The 17,496-nt window shown below is 55.6% G+C and overlaps 2 protein-coding genes across 35 annotated transcripts in view; one reads left to right on the top strand and one right to left on the bottom strand.

The window, feature by feature from the left end:
• The window catches only part of BNIP3 (BCL2 interacting protein 3), a 234,505-nt gene that overhangs the window by 10,583 nt on the left and 206,426 nt on the right, over positions 1-17,496 (bottom strand). The window lies entirely within an intron of this gene.
• JAKMIP3 (Janus kinase and microtubule interacting protein 3) overlaps positions 6,561-17,496 on the top strand; it is a 66,182-nt gene continuing 55,246 nt past the window's right edge. For all 33 annotated transcript variants that reach the window (XM_057408625.1, XM_057408626.1, XM_057408623.1 and 30 more), the window contains exon 1: positions 6,561-6,711. The gene's annotated coding sequence lies outside the window, so the exon portion shown is untranslated. The remainder of the gene's footprint in view (positions 6,712-17,496) is intronic.

Here is a 17,496-nt window from a genome sequence, read left to right as displayed (position 1 = left end):
CCCCTGAATGCTCAGTTATGGTTTTACAGTGTTTGCTACCCCAGCCACCACAGACTGGTGTGTGTGTGTGTGTGTGTGTGTGTGAATGAAGTGCTGGGAAGGGATGGTTTAGGGCAGAGTGAGCTCTCAGTGTGCTCAGCTGAAGTTAATGGCTAAAACATTACTCAGGTGCTGGAGGGGGGCCAGAGAAGGGCAACGGAGCTGGTGCAGGGCCTGGAGCACAAGTGTGATGGGGAAGGGCTGAGGGACCTGGGGGGTTCAGTGGAGAAGAGAAGGCTCAGGGGGGACCTGATGGCTCCCTACAAGTGCCTGACAAGAGGATGGAGCCAGGAGGGGCTGGGCTCTGCTCCCAAGGAACAAGGGATGGGACAAGAGGAAACGGCCTCAAGCTGCACCAGGGCAGGTTTAGATGGAGCTGAGGAACAATTCCTGCCCCAGAGGGTGCTCAGGCATTGGAACAGGCTGCCCAGGGCAGGGCTGCAGGCACCGTCCCTGCAAGTGTTCACACAGCGTGGAGACGAGGCCTCAGTGCCATGGGTTGGGGGTGGCCTGGGCAGTGCTGGGGTAAGGGCTGGACTGGCTTGGAGGGCTCTTGCAACCTGGTTCATTCTGTGATCCTATGGGCAGTTATAATAAATAACTACTTGGATAGTTATAATAAATACATGTAAGTGCCTGACATGCAGTGTCTGTGCTCAGGAGCTGGGATACAGTGTTCAGAGACCCTGCTGGGGCCCTGGGTGCACTGGTAGCCCCGGCCCTGAACACCCAGCCTGAGGCCCCCTCCCAGTCACCCTCTGCCCTGGTGAAGCCCATCCCTGGGCCTTTGCTCCTATTCGGAGCTGTGCTCCTGGCTCTGCTCCTGGAGAATTTGGATCTTCTGATGTGCTTTAGGGACTTCTGCCTGATGATGGCTGTGCGTGTGTTATCAATCTAAGTCAAAGTAATCTGTACCAACTTTGTAACGGAGACAATGTGAGATGGGTGCAACCAGAGGGCACTCTCAGGACTGATTTGGAAGACTCCGCCTGCATCACTTTGGATGGTGGCACCACGGCACAGCACAGGAGATGAAGCTCACTGCTTTTGTAGAGTCATAGAATCCCAGCCTGGTTTGGGCTGGAAGGGAACTTAAAGCTCCTCCAGCTCCAACCCCTGCACGGGCAGGGACCCCTTCCACTAGAGCAGCTTGCTCCAAGCCCCTGTGTCCAACCTGGCCTTGAACACTGCCAGGGATGGGGCAGCCACAGCTTCTCTGGGCACCCTGTGCCAGCGCCTCAGCACCCTCACAGGGAAGAGCTTCTGCCTAAGAGTTCAGCTCAGTCTCCCCTTTGGCAGGTTCAAGCCATTCCCCTTGGCCTGTCACAGCAGGCACAGGGCCTCAAAGCTGCTGAAATCTGAGCACTGCCTGGTTTCATCTGTTTTTTCAGCGCCAGCAGTGGCTTAGTCATTAACCTTCCTGCAGCCTCTGCACACCAGACCAGAACGTGTGTTTTTATGCTGTGCTTTTCTTGGGCTGGTGTTCGTTAACCCCCACACTGGTCTCAGGTACTCGTTCCTGAGCTGTTCATACTTACTCAGGCTGTTGACTGAGGAGATCAAATAGACACACACAGAGTCTATTGGTTTATCTTCTTTATAGCTGAGAGGTAAAACCCGTAACAATCTTGACACAGGGAAGGTAAGGGTCTGATTTAAAATACAGGCTGAAGAAGGAAGGGAATTAGGGGTTAGGTCTGCACATGGTCATCACACCAGTTCAAGCAAGCGTATTTCTGAAGTGGTTTAAATGGGGAGAGTCTGATGTGGACAATCTGCCATTGGCTTACATTAGCTTAGAAGGGGCTCAGACTGATCAGACCACTGGGCACAAGGGGTTCGGTGGTGCTGGGGAGCCCGAGCTGCTCCGAGCCCCTGAGCTGCCTCTGGGATGGCCGCACCTGAGGCAGAGCCTGGCTCTGCACCACAGCTCAGCTCCCCGACACCCCAATGTCACCAGTCCTGAAAGCTGCTGGTGGGGAGTCTGGGTCTGTGCACTGCTGCTGCCAGCCCTGGAGTCAGGGACCTGATGGGATCAGGCTGGAATGGGACATGCACCTTATTTGTAATGAAGGAAGCAGAGAGGAGTGGGGGACAAAGATCCTCTTACAGGTGAAATAAACCCAGGACTTGGGTGCAGAAGAGCCCCAGTCTTTTATCTGGGCAGTCTTGTTACTTTTTGGTGAGATTTCATTTCTTCAATTTATGGGCACGCATCACTATTTCTTGCATGTTGTCATCTCCTTTGTACATGTTAGCTCTTTCTCACAGCAGTTTCTGATGGCCCAGTGACATAAATCTGGTCATTAGTATTGCTCATTCCTCACAGAGCCATCAGCTGGCTTTGCAGCCTGGGCAGGAACAGGAAATGGGACTCACTCTAAGTAGGACTTCATTGATGTTAGATGTTCAAACAGATACTCTACCAGTAGGACTCAGAAACAGCATTCTCTCAGTTGTAAAAGATGCTCGTAGAACCAGGTTTGACATTAGAAACACAGATTGGCGCTTACCTGGCAGGTAAGTGAAGGAGGAAGTGTCCTCAGGGCATCTTTTAGCTGGTGGTACCCCCGGGGTGTCCTTATCCCACTCCAGAGGATGAGGTGGGGAGCAGCCCCTTGCAGCTCAGCACCTGGGGCACATGTGGCCATCTGCCGCTCCTGTCCCTGGCACGTTCTTCAGCAGAGCACTGTCCCTGGCTATCGAAGCATCGCTCAGTTCCCTGGCCCTCCACAGCTCACTTCTTGACTGAGAAGGTTTCAGTTTGTTCCATTTGGAGAGTAAAGGGAGAACCAAGCTGCTTCTGGTGTGACTGCCGCAGCGCAGGGCTTGGCTGTGTGCTTGTACAGGGCCTTTCACAGCTACCGCCGGCAAGCCCCGAGGAAGAGGCTGAGGGAAGATTTGTGCCAGTTCCTGTGCAGTCACCTGGCTGACCTGCTGCTCCGTGCTGCAGGTACACTGGAAAGGGCTGACGCCGGGATGTTCAGAACAAACCCGGACTTCTTGTGCTCTGCTTCTCAGCCTCTAAATTGGGAGTGCTGAGCACTTCCAGTGTGATCAGGAAAGTGCAGCATAAAGATGTTTTCAGCTCTCATTTACTTGCTGTGCTCAGGTTCTAAAGTTCATTAACACCTTAGCTCTGCATGATCAAGCAGTGAGCAGTGGAGTGCTCTGGAGGAGTGCACCCTGCAGTGGGTGCAGCTCGGGGCATGGAAACTGCCAGAAGGATGCTGGTTCCCTGCTCTTGCCAGCTTGCCTTTGTGGGGGTGATGTAAAGCACCGATGGGCTCTTGCTTTGTGTCACTTACAACACTGCTGTCAGTGTGCCTTGTTCTACACACAGACTGCCACAAAACACTGGGATTCAGCTCCAGAGACAGAAAACAGTCCTGTTCCTCCAGCGGTTCTACAGCGATTGTTTGCGCAGCTCGGTGGGACCGCAGCCAGCCCTGGGGCTGAGGGACGGGGCTCCGGGAACCAGCTGGGCTCGGTGTGGTCTGGTCACTGCACTCAGTGAGCCCCAGCGGGAGCAGCAGCTCAGGGAGGGATCCTGCCCCTCTGCTGCGCTGTGTGAGACCCCCCTGCAGCCCTGGTCCAGCTCTGGGGCAGCGGCACCGGAGGGGCTTCAACCCAAAGGACTCCGTGACTCAGTGATGCTGCCGGAGGACCTGATTCTAAAGCGTTGGTGTGCGCAGGAGCAAGGGAAATGCTGAGGGGTTGTCCGAGCTGGAGCCGCTTCTGGAGGGGGCAGCCCCCCTTTGCCCCAGGGTCCCTGTGCGTGCAGGTTGAGGCGCTGACCCTGCAGTGGCTCTGCAGACCAACTGCTTGCAGTGGGGTGCCCCAGGGGCAGGAAGTTTCTGATAAGCAGCCAGGGCCGGGGCTTAGGAGAAAGCATCCCTGGAGCCCGCGTCCGCAGTGCGGGTGAGCAGGAATAAGGCAAAGTTTGAGTCTGTGGCTTTGATTGCAACCCCACAGATCCTGTCCTGGCAGCCTCCTCTCAGGAGCCATGCTGTCAGATTTGTCTTGCTGGGGCTTCCTATGAAGTACATAGAAACCTTGTCCTCATGGTTCCCTCCAAGCGCCACCACGTGCACCTCTGTCAGAGGGCACAGGGCACATGAACGCCCGGAGCTGGTAACTACAGCAAGAGGAGCAGGTTCCCAGGAACAGGGTTAGAAGTCACGCACGTTTCTGGGCTTTGCATCGAGGTGTGCACAGAGCTGCGGGCTTTGGACTTCGGGAAAGCCAGGGATTTAAATGGAAAGTTCCAGGTACTGGGGTATTGTTTAAGGTGGTCCATGGAATGAGTCACTTAGAGTTACAGTGCTGTGTGTGTCAGTGTTGTGTGTGCCAGTGCCTTACGTACCAGTGCTGTGTGTGTGTCAGTGCTGTGTGTGTCAGTGCCGCATGTGCCAGTGCCTTATGTACCAGTGCTGTGTGTGTCAGTGCCGCGTGTGCCAGTGCGGTGTGTGTCAGTGCCGCGTGTGCCAGTGCCTTATGTACCAGTGCTGTGCGTTCCAGTGTGTGTTTGCTCAGCTCCCCTTGCCCAGCAGCAGCAGCTGATCTGCTGAACCCCAGCCCATGAGCTGTGGCTCTCACCTCGATGTGCTTTGGGCTGGAACAGAGCGGGTGTTTTGGCAGTGATGCTCCACAGCTGGTACCTGCTCTGCTTTGTCTTAGGGTGGGAAGAACGTCGATAGCACAGGGATGGTTTGGCTGTTCCTGAGCTGTGTTTAGCCAAGGTCAGGAGGTTTTGGTGCCTGGGCTCTGCCGATGAGCGGGGGAACAAGAAGCACAAACCAGAAGATAAAGGGGGCCACAACGCTTGGCAGAAGCTGCCACTCAATAAGAACAATTACTGGCCTGTATGGAGGTGAAGAAAGAGCCCATGAAGGTGTCAGAAGACCCCAGACCAAAGATCACCCTTGGAATAAAAGGTGTATGAGCGGTGGGTGCATGGATCCTAGGGGAATAACTGCCCAGGGGTTTCTTTGTCAGGGTCCCTCTCTGGAGGCCCCTATCTCGAGCTGCCCCTTTTGGCTCCAGCTGTCTGGAAGACACAAAAAACCAATAAACAGGCCCCAGATCCTCTTTACCTGTAGATAATTTTGCACTCTGGGGCTGATACACGTAGCTTGTAACCAACTAAGTTCATTTTACCTGGATTTGTTACTCGGTTCTGATGGCAAGGGGAATTGTCAGTGTGGTAAATAGGAATATTGAGTAATTTTCAGCTACAAAACTAGCGAGACACAGCAAGCTGGGGTTAAATACATGCTTTCATCTCCAGTCATACCATACAGGAGTTTGTAAAGACACCTGCCTTTTTTCCACCGTATTCCCACTCCTATGTAATTCCAGAGTATGGGGTTATCCAGTAATGACATTCCTGGGAAGCTCCAGTGCCAGGGTCTGCACTTACATATGTAAGGATTCTATAAAATATGGACCCATTGGAGTGAGGCCAGAGCAGGCCATGGAGCTGCTGCAAGGGCTGGAGCAGCTCTGCTCTGGAGCCAGGCTGAGAGAGCTGGGCTGGGGCAGCCTGGAGAAGAGAAGGCTCCTGAAGGGGAGACCTGAGAGCAGCTCCAGTGCCTGAAGGGGCTGCAGGAAAGCTGGAGAGGGGCTTGGGACAAGGGATGTAGGGACAGGCCAAGGGCAATGGCTTTAACCTGCCCGAGGGGAGACTGAGATGAGCTCTTAGGCAGAAGCTCTTCCCTGTGAGGGTGCGGAGGCGCTGGCACAGGGTGCCCAGAGAAGCTGTGGCTGCCCCATCCCTGGCAGTGTTCAAGGCCAGGTTGGACACAGGGGCTTGGAGCAAGCTGCTCCAGTGGAAGGGGTCCCTGCCCGTGGCAGGGGTTGGAGCTGGAGGAGATTTGAGGTCCCTTCCAGCCCAAACCAGGCTGGGATTCTGTGATCCTACAGGCTGGTCCCATCTCCTTCGCTAGGAGCCAGTGGAAAGCTGGCTGTAAATCCGAGCGTCCCCCGATGCTCTCTGCCCGTTTCGGTAACGCAGCCGCTGCTTCGGGAGGAGCTGGGCTCATCTCGGCCTGCGCTGGCCGCCAGCCCTGGGCTCCGGAGCGGAGCCGGCCGCGGGTGCTGGAGCTGAGCCTGCGCTGGCGGGGCGCTGCCATGGCCCCGCACGCTTGACTTGCGGCGCGGGGGGGCCGGGCTGTGGCTGCGGGGCCGCCCGCACTCGCTGCAGCGGCACTGCAATGGCTGAGGGGCGGCTGCCGCCCCGCGCCGTGAGCTCATCCTGCCCGCAGGCACCGGCGCTCACCCAGCAGCCGCCGGCGGGCGCAGCCTCCCCTCGCTCGGGCCGCTCTGCGGGCTCCCGCGGGGCTCCGTGGTGAGCGCCGCTTGCTCTGCTCCAGCTTTCCTTCATTGCATCCCCTTTTCCGCCTCTGCCCTCATCCTTCCCTGGACCGAGGACCCGTTTCTCATCCGGCTCCACTCGTCAGAGGACGGGCATGGAGAACACGATCTCGTGCAGCGGGGATGGATTGTGATGATCCGGTAGCCTTCCGCAGCAGGAACAGTAAAAATCCTTCTAGCTCTGCGCGCTAGGAGCAGCCCCCAGGTTTGCAATGAAGTGCCCCGCACCCGAGGAATGCTGCTGTGCTCAGGCAGTGCAGACAAGCAGTGTGCGTCACGCTGGAGCCTGCCTCTGAGGTTAGTCCTGCGTGTGTCTGTGCGTCTCTAAATATGTACATGATGTGTGTTATATATCTGCATGTTACACATGTATCGTCTGCTGCCCAAGGGCTTTGTATAATCCATTTCCAACTGCCCTGATTTGCATTCTCTGTTTGGGTTTCTCCCCCAGCCCCCAGCTCCTCTTTGGCGTGGTTAATAGCCAAATAGCTCTGCTGTGCAGCAGCTTTGGTTTAGGGTGCAGGAGCCCGGGGAAGGGAATGGCTCTGCCTTTCCTTGGGTACGTGGGCTGCAATTCCTGCTCCATTTATTCATCAGGATCTTCATAGTCCTGTCATGTGTGATGGAGTTAAATGTCAGGGGCTGAGTTGCTGACAGATCTCTGCAGCTGTAGGTGTTGGTGTTTGTGTAATACGAGTTATGCTGAATTACTGTGATGAATAATCTGGTTTCTGTGCCCACCGAGTAACTGATTTGGACATTTCCTGTTTGCTGCACTCCAGTGCACAGTGTGTGTGTGCAGAACACGCAGTGCTGCTTAACCTGTTAGATCAGAACAGAGCCCATTTCCCCAGCTGCTCGCTGCCTCGGTGGTTGGAAGTGGCAGTTCTGTCACCAGGATTCATTTCCCTTTGGTTAATGTGGCTGCACCTCTCCTGACACTGCTTCAAACGCAGACAGGAATTAGGGAACGAGTACACTCTCTGCTGTTTCTCACACCATGATGCTGCCAGAGAAATGTGTATAGCATAAAATAATAACTTACTGGCAGGAGACACTGAGTGCTGTCAGTGCGGGCTGGCAGCTGACACGGAGCATCCTTTAGCTACCACCTATCCTGTCCTGCTCTGGGTGTTCAAGTGCATGGCAGGGGCTTAAATATGCTCCAAAATGTAGAGTATGGGGGGGACTGTCTTAATACTTTACTTTTGCAGTGGACTGGGTCTGGTTTGCATTGGCTCCTGTCAGCTTCCTGAGTAGTGACTGCTTGCCCTTCACCTGGATTAGCAGCTGGTAGCAGTTTAGGGTCTGTCGTGGTGAATTAAAGGGCAGATGACACTGGTGCGAGAGCAAGGTACAAGAGCACCTTGACCAGAGGAAGCTGCATTTGTCTCTTGAGCCCCAGTGAAAAAATAGCAGCCCATGTTAGAATGTGCTCAGGGCCCATTGGAAGTCTGGAGGAGAACCAGTCTCGAGTGTCTCTGTGGAGCTCTGTGCCTCTAAATCCTCCCTTACTGCACGCTGTGCAAGTGAGGGCTGTCAACACCTCCCACGTGCTGAGGCTTCAGAGTTCCCAAGTGTGCTGTCAAAGGATAAAAATGGGCTTCACTTTCCTTTCTTTATCCCCCCACAAATGCATCTCTGCAATGTTACCTCTACTGTGCATGGCTCAGATTCACAACTGTGTCAGCACATGAATGTTAGCCAGTGAAGGCCTTGAAATAATGTTCTTTTTAAACACCTCCCATTACACTATGTGTCTTCTAAGTTTGCCACCTTCTGCAGTGCAGCTCTTCATGTGCAATCGCCAGCAGAGAGAAAACCACAGAAAAAGAAGGTTCTAAAAGTGTTCCCCAAACCAGTTGGCTGGGCTGTGGGATTTGGCACACTCATCCTCACTGGTTGTGAGGCTCTGACAGCATGGAGCATTTGAAGACACATATAACAGCATTTGTACTAATGCATGGTATGGTGAAAGCAGCCAAACAGTAGTCAGTGCTTCAGACTTCCAAAGTCAATCATTCCTGAGATCCTATCTCTGACCACAGCTGCATTTACCTGCATGCAAAGGCAATGGGGAGCTTCCTTGTCCCTAGAGCATCAGGTGTTGGCTTTATCGGTGGCAAAATATGAACCAGTCTCTGCCAGTCACCTCCCCTCTGGATGTAACTCCCTGATTCTCCTTTGGCAGTTACAGCCAAGTGCTCTGCAGTCAGATGCACCCAAACCCCCAAAGACCTCAGTGCAGTTCTGTAGCAATCATTCCAATGACGGGTGACATCCCTGGGGGGTTTCACAGCCTCCTCATTCCATGCAAAGCCCCAGACTGCTATCTCCAGGAACACGGGATCAGGGAGTTATTATTCCGACGAGGCAGAATCAAGATGCAGGTTCAATAAATGTCATCTGTGGCTTCCTGCATCCTCCAGCGTGACCCTGCCTTCTGTACTGCACAGAAACAGAGGCAGTGTCTGAGGAGACAGAGGTCAGAAAGGCTTGAGAAGTGTCTGAGGAGGTCTGTTTCAAGCACACAGGAAGCAGCATGGTGTGGAGCACGGTGTGCCTCTAAGCCCAACAGGTACCTTGTGCTGCTTTTCGAGCCATTCACTGCTGCCATGGTCATTTGACTGTGAAAAGGTCACATGCAAATGGGGACCTTATTTTGCACGGAGCTCAGATGAAATAAGGAGTCAGTTTAAGATGCAGAATGTGCTTGCTGTCCTTTCAAGCAATGGTTCTGGGTTGTTGTGGTCCCTGTGGCTGGCTCCAGGCTGAGGTGCTATTTCAGAGCACTGGCCTGGCTGCTCATGGGCCTGGCTGCGGGTTCCCAAGGGGGCTGATGCCCTCTGAGCCTTCCCATCACTGGGGTGAGATGTGCCAGGACTGCAACGTGCACATGGTCTGGAGAGCTGCTGCCCAAGTGGTGCTGGGTATTGTACGAGGCTGCTGTTGTCATAGTGCACAGTCAGAGTTCATTCCATTGGAAGTAGCTTGGCATTTACTGTGGAGTGAACTGGTGGTGGTGGGAGGCTGCTGGGGTGGGAGATGCAGCTCTGACTGGACATTAATCTGGGGCAGTCCTGGGTCCTCCATTTCATAGAACCCCAGCCTGGTTTCTGTTGGAAGGGACCTTAAAGTTCCTCCAGCTCCAACCCCTGCCACGGGCAGGGACCCCTTCCACTAGAGCAGCTTGCTCCAAGCCCCTGTGTCCAACCTGGCCTTGAGCACTGCCAGGGATGGGGCAGCCACAGCTTCTCTGGGCACCCTGTGCCAGCGCCTCAGCACCCTCATAGGGAAGAGCTTCTGCCTAAGAGCTCATCTCAGTCTCCCCTCGGGCAGGTTAAAGCCATTCCCCTTGGCCTGTCCCTACATCCCTTGTCCCAAGCCCCTCTCCAGCTTTCCTGCAGCCCCTTCAGGCACTGGAGCTGCTCTCAGGTCTCCCCTTCAGGAGCCTTCTCTTGTCCAGGCTGCCCCAGCCCAGCTCTCTCAGCCTGGCTCCAGAGCAGAGCTGCTCCAGCCCTCGCAGCATCTCCATGGCCTCCTCTGGCCTTGCTCCAACAGCTCCACGTCCCTCTCACCAATCAGCACCCCCAGTCCTCCTCCTCAGGCTGCTCCATCCAGTCTCCCCCAGCCTGTCTTTGTGCTGGTGTTGCCCTGACCTGGGGCAGGACTTTGCCCTTGGCCTGGTTGAACCCCGTGAGGTTCACACGGTCCCACCTCTCCAGCCTGTCCAGGTCCCTCTTTCCACCCTTTGAAAATCATTATTGATGTTATTGATTGAACTTGGTCTTTTAATACCAAAAAGACTTCTCGTTGTGCTGACTGCTCTGGTTTGTCTTGCATGACCCTTAGTTGCATAATGGATGTGTCCCCTGGCACCTACCGTGGGTGAAGGACAGTGTAAATGAACTCCAGATGGCACATACCGTATTTGACTGGGTGTAAATCTGAAACAAGCTTTGTCTTAATGGGGTTTAATTAAAAACCACATTGCACTCAAGAGGCCTGGTTCTGGTGCCACTGAGTCAATGTCGGCCACGGTACCAACTTCAGGGAGTCAGGGGATGCCCAGAGGGAGAACTTTGTTGACAGCTGAAGTGCCTGAAGATGTGCTGACCTGCACCGATTCCCATCACACTCCGAGGAGTTTTCTACATTGTGCATTTTAATTAAGTCTATAGTCAAATATTGACTTGATTCACGTGACACTGGATTACTGTTCGAGCTGCTCCATCACAAATGAAATCTAACCATGGTTTACGGTTAGAATGTGTCCAGTTTGGACGAGGACAGTGCTTTTAAAGCAAATCTCTTCCTAGTTTCCATGTGCACTCTGGTTTGCATGATGGAATGGTCTCAGCGCCCACCATCTGCATTCCTTTTGGATACCACTAAATCCAAAGGTGTTTTCCAATGAGGAACCACACCACAGGATAAGGTTTCAAAGTTACATCAAAAAGTCCCACAGGGTTGGCTTTTTGTAGATACGGGGCTCATTCCTGTAGGTGATATCTCTTAGTCTACCTGAAAAGAAATATTGACACAGAAAGTTAATGAGGAGCTTGAAGGCATAGTGGAAACCTAATGTAACCATCCAAAGCACAGACTGTTCCCTGCCTCAAAAGCTCAGGCTCAGATTTTCATATCAGCAGGAATAAACATTCCCTAAATATAGTTAATGTGGTGATGTTTGTGTTGAAACAGAGGAAATCAGAGCACAGCCTCTGTCACCCTGGAGAATTGGAGGTTCAGAGTCAGGAGGCCATCCGAGTGTTGGGTCCATAGCAGTCAGTACCCACAGTGACTGATGAGACAGCTTGTCTTGTCCTTGGCAAGATAAAATGATTAATCTCAACCTTTTATTATTGAGGCAACAGCACAAGAGGGACGTGGAGCTGCTGGAGCGAGGCCAGAGGAGGCCACGGAGCTGCTGCGAGGGCTGGAGCAGCTCTGCTCTGGAGCCAGGCTGAGAGAGCTGGGCTGGGGCAGCCTGGAGAAGAGAAGGCTCCTGAAGGGGAGACCTGAGAGCAGCTCCAGTGCCTGAAGGGGCTGCAGGAAAGCTGGAGAGGGGCTTGGGACAAGGGATGTAGGGACAGGCCAAGGGGAATGGCTTTAACCTGCCCGAGGGGAGACTGAGATGAGCTCTTAGGCAGAAGCTCTTCCCTGTGAGGGTGCTGAGGCGCTGGCACAGGGTGCTCAGAGAAGCTGTGGCTGCCCCATCCCTGGCAGTGCTCAAAGCCAGGTTGGACACAGGGGCTTGGAGCAAGCTGCTCTAGTGGAAGGGGTCCCTGCCCGTGGCAGGGGTTGGAGCTGGGGGAGCTTTGAGGTCCCTTCCAACAGAAACCAGGCTGGGATTGTGTGAACATCATAATTGCTTTGTGCGTGCCAGGTATTGACCAGATTATCCTGCCAGGGTTCCTTGAGAAACATTGGGTGGGAAAGCCAGTTACATGTCTAGTTCTTTTCAATAGAAGATGGTGGGAGCACCTGTGAATATCTAAGGGGGGATGAGCAGACCAGGCAGTATGTGGCTGTGAGCACGCAGGTACTGGGAGCGACAGCACTCAGTGCTCAGCTCTTCCACCCATTTCCCACGGAGCCTTTCCCTGTCTGGAAAACGGGGTGACAGATGTGCTGCACTGAAGCTCGCTGACAGGGACCACGGTGTGGCAATGAGTCACTTTGTGCTGCTGTGCCATGATCACTGAGGTTTCAAGATCTCTAGTTTGCATTCACACAAAGTCAAAGGACGCTACAAGCAAAGGGAATATTTGCATGCAGTTGTAAAGGTTCTGGGTTGGGCTGGGATAGAGTTAATCCCCCCCAGGAGCTGGTGCAGTGCTGTGTTTTGGCTTCATTCTGGGAGCAGTGCTGATAAAACACCGATGGTTCAGTGTTCTGAGTTGTGTTTACTCTAAATCAAGGACTTTCCAGTCCCATGCTTGCCAATGAGGAGGGGCACGGGAAGGCGGGAGGAAGCAGGGACAGGATACCTGACCCGAACTAGCCAAAGAGGTATTCCATCCCATGGCACGTCATGCCCAGTATAGAAACTGGGGGGAGTTAACCGGAAGGCCCAGATCGCTGCTCGGGTCGGGCTGGGTATCACTCAGCGGGTGCTGAGCAATTGCATTGGGCATCACTTGTGTTTATTTGGTTTATTGGGTTTTACTCCTCTCTTTCCCCTTCTTGTTGCTGTTATTATTATTATATTCACTTTATTTCACCCATTAAACTGTTCTTATCTCAACCCAGGGGTTTCACCTTTTCCAGCTCTCCCCGTCCCACGGGGGGGGGGGGGGGGGGGAAGCCTGGTGCTCAGCTGCCAGCCGGGTTTAACCCACGGCAGTCCTTCCTGGCGCTCAGCTGCCAGCCGGGTTTAACCCACGGCAGTCCTTCCTGGCGCTCAGCTGCCAGCCGGGTTTAACCCACGGCAGTCCATCCTGGTGCCCAGCTGCCAGCCAGGTTTAACCCACGGCAGTCCTTCCTGGTGCCCAGCTGCCAGCCGGGTTTAACCCACGGCAGTCCTTCCTGGCGCTCAGCTGCCAGCCGGGTTTAACCCACGGCAGTCCTTCCTGGCGCTCAGCTGCCAGCCGGGTTTAACCCACGGCAGTCCTTCCTGGCGCCCAGCGCGGGGCCCGCAGGGTTGAGATAACGACAGATCCGCCCGCAGCGCGTCCACACGAGCTCCTTCTGTGCTGTGGCTGCGCTAGGGCGGCCGCCGCTGCTCGGGATGCTGCTGCAGTCGCTGTCGGGGCTGCTGCGCTGGCTGCTGGCGTGGCGGCACGCCGCGCCCCACCTGCTGTACGTGTTCCCGCTGGCGCTGTTCCTGTCCTCGGGGCCCTGCGGCAGGGTCCTCATCCTGGTGTACTTCGTGGTGCTGGTTTATGGCGTGATGGAGGCGGCGCTGGAGGAGCTGACCTGGGCCGTGTGCGCGGCGCTGCTGTCGGTGCCGTCCCCCATGGACCTCACTTCGGGAGCCATCTGTTGGGAGCTGTGACGAGCTGCGCTGCTCTCGGGGAGCCGGCCCGGGGGCACCGCATCCCGCCTCTGCCCCGGCCCCACCGGGCCGATCACAGCAGGGAAGGAGAATTTGGAACGCGGCGGCGTCCCTGGGGTGCTGGCACCAGCTTGGTCCTCGTGCTGGCGGCCAGCGCCTTCATGAACTTGGTTCAGATCTTGTTCAGGCTTAAGCAGCGATTTGCAGCTATTGCAACCCCTGCGAGAGGCACTGCAGCTACCCCAACCCCTGCGAGAGGCACTGCTGCCGCTGCAACCCCTGCGAGAGGCACTGCAGCCACTGCAACCCCTGCGAGAGGCACTGCAGCCACTGCAACCCCTGTGAGAGGCACTGCGGCTACCCCAACCCCTGCGAGAGGCACTGCAGTCACTGCAACCCCTGCGAGAGGCACTGCAGCCACTGCAACCCCTGCGAGAGGCACTGCAGCTACCCCAACCCCTGCGAGAGGCACTGCTGCCACTGCAACCCCTGCGAGAGGCACTGCAGCCACTCCAGCCCCTGCGAGAGGCACTGCAGCCACTGCAACCCCTGCGAGAGGCACTGCAGCTACCCCAACCCCTGCGAGAGGCACTGCAGCCACTGCAACCCCTGCGAGAGGCACTGCAGCTACCCCAACCCCTGCGAGAGGCACTGCAGCCACTGCAACCCCTGCGAGAGGCACTGCAGCTACCCCAACCCCTGCGAGAGGCACTGCAGCCACTGCAACCCCTGCGAGAGGCACTGCAGCTACCCCAACCCCTGCGAGAGGCACTGCTGCCACTGCAACCCCTGCGAGAGGCACTGCAGCCACTGCAACCCCTGTGAGAGGCACTGCGGCTACCCCAACCCCTGCGAGAGGCACTGCTGCCACTGCAACCCCTGCGAGAGGCACTGCAGCCACTGCAACCCCTGCGAGAGGCACTGCGGCTACCACAACCCCTGCAACAGGCACTGCAGTCACTGCAACCCCTGCGAGAGGCACTGCAGCCACTCCAGCCCCTGCGAGAGGCACTGCAGCCACTGCAACCCCTGCGAGAGGCACTGCAGCTACCCCAACCCCTGCGAGAGGCACTGCAGCTACCCCAACCCCTGCGAGAGGCACTGCAGTCGCTGCAACCCCTGCGAGAGGCACTGCAGCCACTGCAACCCCTGCGAGAGGCACTGCAGCTACCCCAACCCCTGCGAGAGGCACTGCAGCCACTGCAACCCCTGCGAGAGGCACTGCTGCCACTGCAACCCCTGTGAGAGGCACTGCAGCCACTGCAACCCCTGCGAGAGGCACTGCGGCTACCACAACCCCTGCAACAGGCACTGCAGTCACTGCAACCCCTGCGAGAGGCACTGCAGCCACTCCAGCCCCTGCGAGAGGCACTGCAGCCACTGCAACCCCTGCGAGAGGCACTGCAGCTACCCCAACCCCTGCGAGAGGCACTGCAGCCACTCCAGCCCCTGCGAGAGGCACTGCGGCTACCGCAACCCCTGCAACAGGCACTGCAGTCACTGCAACCCCTGCGAGAGGCACTGCAGCCGCTGCAACCCCTGTGAGAGGCACTGCAGCCACTCCAGCCCCTGCGAGAGGCACTGCAGCCACTGCAACCCCTGCGAGAGGCACTGCAGCCACTGCAACCCCTGCGAGAGGCACTGCAGCCACTGCAACCCCTGCGAGAGGCACTGCAGCCACTGCAACCCCTGCGAGAGGCACTGCAGTCGCTGCAACCCCTGCGAGAGGCACTGCAGCCGCTCCAGCCCCTGCGAGAGGCACTGCAGCCACTGCAACCCCTGCGAGAGGCACTGCAGCTACTGCAAACCCCACAACAGGCACTGTGGCTACTAAAACCACTGCCACAGGCACTGTGGGTACTGCAACCCCCCTGACAGGCATTGCAACTACTCCGAGCCCAGCGGCAGGCACTGCAGCTACTGCAGTTCCCGCTGCAGCTACTCCAACTCTGGCAACAGGAGCTGCAGCTGCTCCAGCCCCAGTGACAAACAGCGTGGCTCCTCAAAGCCGAGTGACAGGCACTGCAGCTGCTCAGCCCCCAGCGATGGGTGGTGCACCCGACCCACAGGCACCTCTCTCTCCTCCTGCTGGGCCAACGGGGCCGGGAGTCAGGAGTTAAAGGGGAGGGAAGCCAAGGTGCTGGGATCCCTTGCTAGGGAAAGGCTCCTTGGCGAGGCGACTGGGAGGGGGACACAAGCCCTCAGCCCCTAGAGGCGACTGCTGTCAGCCATGAGGGAAGGTATCCCTGCAAGGCACACACACACACACACACACGTCACCCAGGCAAGTGGGCCACAGTGGCGAGAGGAATCCAGTACCAGAGGGAGCTGGCTGTGCTAGAGGTGGTTTATTCTGACCCGAAGAACACGCAGTCACCCACAGACCCAGAGGAAGTCCCATGCACACAGCGCATGTGGTGGACCAGCGTGCACCATCATCATATGCCAGCGCACTGGCTGCAATGAGCTGGAGACACAAAGCACCACCAGCAGTGGATGAGGTGGCTCCCTGGTTCCTGCCATATAAAGATGTTCTCTCTTCCTCCTTCATCTCGGCAGTGGGGAACTGTCCCTGGAGTTCCAGCAGTTCAAAGAGGATAATTCCTACTCCCCACCCGCACGGACCCGCACCTCAGCTATCAGCAGTAAGCGTCCTTTTGCTCAGGAGAGAGGATGTGGAGGGTACCCACCAAGAGGAGCCAGACACATCGCTCAGGAGACCGAAGCAGCAGTTCCTGTATTGATAAACCAACAGTAAACATGACAGTGGTTTAATGTGATTTAATGTCAGAGGTCACTGGATTGTGGACTTCATAGAAGACGGGGTTAGATAGAGCTGTCAGGGAGAGCCTCCTCTTGAGTCATGAGGTTCAGAGAGGACCCCCTCACTTCCTAAACCCCTCAGAGGGCAGTTCAGGTGTGGCTGGATCCTCTCTTAGTCCCAGACTAGCTCAGTGGTTTATGTGTAAAGTATTATATATATACATGCACAATCAATCCTTTAGATCACCTAGTTGAGATTCCAAGGTTTAGATGCTCTTAGTCACTGTCACGGAGGCCCACAAAGCTCACTTAGGTAGTTTACAAGCCCCAAAGGAATCTTATTCACAACCTTAATTCATTTGATACGTAGACAACTTCAGTCAATTACCAGTTCTAGCTGCTGAGTGAAATCAAATACTACGTGACTGACCTACCTCAGGTTTAAAGGGAAGTCACCTAAACTACGGTTCCCCCCCCACTCAAGATGAGGGCTCTTGACCCGAGGAGTTACCTCAGGCAGCATCCCAGCCCCGGGGGAGAGTCCTGGACTCCAGACCCGCTGCTCCAAGGACGATCAGCTCAACCCCTGCCCTTTGACGTGGCCCTGTTTGTACCCTGTTTGGTCAAATAACAGGGTCTGAGAACTGGCTTTCGAGTGTGGGTCCAGCAGCAGCCACTTGTGCCTCTCATGCTCTGCCATTAGAAGCCGGGGGGCAGCAGAGACAGGACCCCAGACCTGAACCATCCAAATGGCTATTCCATACCAGAGAAGTCCATGCGTGGTAACTGGGAGTGTTGGCCATGAGCGACTGATCCCTGCTGGTGCTGAGCAGTCGTGTTGGGCATCACTTGGCTTTACTGGGCTTTATTCCCCTCTCTCTTTATTAGCATTATGGTTGTTAGTAGCAGTAGTGGTAGTATTGTTATTACTCCATTTGCCTTTACTCCAATCATTAAACTGCTCTTATCTCACCCCACAGGTCTTTTTCCCAGTTCTCCACACCCCAGCAGGGCAGGGGGAGCAGCAGCTCCGTGGTGCTTTGCTGCCAGCTGGGGTTAAACCATGACATAAAGTAAAAATGCAAAGGGTCTTAAAGGAAAATGTATTCGCTGGCTCTGGAGGGATAAATGCTAAATGTAATTATTATACACAACTTTAACAGTCAATATCAATCCATTTCATCCCAGATAATGTGTGCAGTTAAAGCCCTTTCCCTCTGATGAAAGCAGTTTGGGGATTTCTCGTGTTCTGACGAGATGCTGAACCGACTGGGTACCGTACTGATGGGTCCCAACGTTACTGCAAAGGCTGTGGATTT

The sequence above is a fragment of the Pezoporus wallicus genome, unplaced genomic scaffold (genome assembly GCF_028554395.1).
Source record: "Pezoporus wallicus isolate ANWC-B61680 ecotype Strahan unplaced genomic scaffold, APGP_CSIRO_Pwel_v1 contig_13954, whole genome shotgun sequence".
NCBI classification, from domain to species: Eukaryota; Metazoa; Chordata; class Aves; order Psittaciformes; family Psittacidae; genus Pezoporus; species Pezoporus wallicus.
This window is presented reverse-complemented; position numbering and strand designations above follow the sequence as displayed.